Source organism: Schistocerca gregaria, unplaced genomic scaffold (genome assembly GCF_023897955.1).
Source record: "Schistocerca gregaria isolate iqSchGreg1 unplaced genomic scaffold, iqSchGreg1.2 ptg000805l, whole genome shotgun sequence".
In the NCBI taxonomy this organism is placed as follows: Eukaryota; Metazoa; Arthropoda; class Insecta; order Orthoptera; family Acrididae; genus Schistocerca; species Schistocerca gregaria.
The window spans coordinates 70,001-72,500 of NW_026062173.1; the positions used below are offsets into that span (position 1 = coordinate 70,001).

General features: G+C 55.8%; 1 protein-coding gene and 1 non-coding gene across 2 annotated transcripts in view; one reads left to right on the forward strand and one right to left on the reverse strand.

Annotated features, from left to right (window-relative positions):
- The window catches only part of LOC126322270 (uncharacterized), a 13,063-nt gene that overhangs the window by 5,268 nt on the left and 5,295 nt on the right, over nt 1-2,500 (reverse strand). The gene's annotated exons all lie outside the window — the stretch shown is intronic.
- LOC126322300 (small subunit ribosomal RNA) overlaps nt 2,145-2,500 on the forward strand; it is a 1,893-nt gene continuing 1,537 nt past the window's right edge. The window contains exon 1 of the ribosomal RNA XR_007558920.1: nt 2,145-2,500. This exon is cut by the window's right edge and continues 1,537 nt beyond it. This is a non-coding gene — a ribosomal RNA (small subunit ribosomal RNA).

The following is a 2,500-nucleotide window of genomic DNA, read 5'->3' on the forward strand; positions in this document are numbered from 1 at the left end:
CTAAGTTACACTGCACCTTAACCTAAGTTACACTGCACCTTAACCTAACTTACACTGCACCTTAACCTAACTTACACTGCACCTTAACCTAACTTACACTGCACCTTAACCTAACTTACACTGCACCTTAACCTAACTTACACTGCACCTTAACCTAACTTACACTGCACCTTAACCTAACTTACACTGCACCTTAACCTAACTTACACTGCACCTTAACCTAACTTACACTGCACCTTAACCTAACTTACACTGCACCTTAACCTAACTTACACTGCACCTTAACCTAACTTACACTGCACCTTAACTGTCACATGTAACGTCACAGGAATGTAGCTTTGCCTAACAGCAACCCTCTGAACATAGTTCACTGCTTGGATCCTCTGGTGTCATGTGTATTTCTTGATGCCATGGTGCGTACCCTCACATAAAGGTCTTTCGAGTGTTGCGTACTTTCTACACAGTCCCGCTAACCACTGGAAGGGTGTACCGCTACAGAACGAATATCGCCCTCCCCTCCTGCCCTTCCAAGCTGGTCGGTCAGGCGTTTGTTTGTGAAATGAGCCTTGCAGCTGTTCAGTTGCATTCGGTTGTCGATGCAGTCAGTGTACGTTGTGGTACGGCCTGTGTGGACTGTCCGCTGATGTACGCGTAACCCACACTGATCATCCGTCGTTACGTACTGAGTGACATAATGTGGCACATGCTTGACCGTACACCGGCTGCACCCTACAATGGCGAATCATAAGGGCCATATGTTGTGCACGATGCTACTTGTCTCGTCTCCCCATTACAGCGAGATTGCACTGTTGTACGCCGTACAGACATGTGGTAAGTAGGTACGGACGAAAGTATTGCATGTTGGCCCCCCCCCCCCTCCTCCCTCTGCCGGGAATCAGCGTGAGCCGTCTGTTGATGTAGCGACGAGGGTTTTCCTATTTAATCGTATTGCCCCACACAACATGATAGCACGGTGGACCGCGTTCCACATCTGCGACATGCTACAGAGGCCGGTTGACAGTCGACCGCGCAAGGGACATTGCACACGTGCGCGGACCATCTTCCACGTGTTCTCTCGTGTACATGCCGCAGTGTGTATGTGGGCTGATGTAGCGTGTCGTGACACATAACATGCAGGCATGCCAGAATCGTAGATTTCGCAAATGTAGATTGACGTATACGTTTGCTGCCAAAGATCCGCAAATGAACTGGAAATCAGTTGTTGAGCGGTTGTTCGCGCTGCAGGTGCATCGGTGATAGCGACGATCGGTACATCTGTGAACCGGTTGTTTCGGCGGTACCCGCCATGCCCCCGAACCTGAGTTGGCCATGTGGGTATGAAGCGATACGAGGCTGTGGCTTGGCGGGACAGTCCCCGGCCGGTGAGGGGGGGCCGCCCGGCGTGCTGGCCGCGCGCTGCGTGAGCGCACGCACTACAGCCGGCTGGTGGGGGGCGCCCAGTGGCAGGAGCGCCGGCCGACGGGCCCGGCTGGCGTCCCAGCTATGCGCCGGCGCACCCTGCGCGCGGCGCCAGGCGGCCAAAGTGGGTTCTGTCGAGCCCGGTGCGAAGCGCGGTGGACATCTGCAGTGTGCTGGTCCGATTGCGGACTGTGTGCGTTGAGGATGCGCCGCCGCCCGGCACTCGGCGTCGCGACGCCGTCTGCTGCTCGGTCGCCCCCAGCGGTTCTCGCAGGTGGTTTGTATCGCAGCTCTGCGGACGTGTTGGCGCGTGCGCTGTGCTGGGAGAGTTCGCTTCTGCACCCAAGTGGGGCTTTGCCCTTCTGTGGCGCTGGCGTTGGAGCTGCCGGTCACCGTAGGTGGCGCGTGTTGTTTCCCGCCGGCAATGCCACGACAGCACGCTCCCGGGCCTCTGTCGGCAGCGGCAAGCTCAGTTGGGAGCACGGGTGTTCGCACTGAAAGCGTCTACTCGCCTATCTCCGGGCGATTGCGCCTCTCTCGAACCCGGCCAAGTACTTAGGACGGCGCTGCGCGCCGCCGGGACCTGAGAGGGTTTCGAGGTGTATCGTGCAGGGGAGCTCAGCCTCCTCCTGTTTGCAGAATAATTGAGCGGACGCTTGCGTGTTCGCGCGGGCCCTCGGGACACACTCCCGGGCGGCCGGCTGCTCAGCTCTCGTTGACGCAGCTCCCTGGTTGATCCTGCCAGTAGTCATATGCTTGTCTCAAAGATTAAGCCATGCATGTCTCAGTACAAGCCGCATTAAGGTGAAACCGCGAATGGCTCATTAAATCAGTTATGGTTCCTTAGATCGTACCCACGTTACTTGGATAACTGTGGTAATTCTAGAGCTAATACATGCAAACAGAGTCCCGACCAGAGATGGAAGGGACGCTTTTATTAGATCAAAACCAATCGGATTGGCTCGTCTGGTCCGTTTGCCTTGGTGACTCTGAATAACTTTGGGCTGATCGCACGGTCCTCGTACCGGCGACGCATCTTTCAAATGTCTGCCTTATCAACTGTCGATGGTAGGTTCTGCGC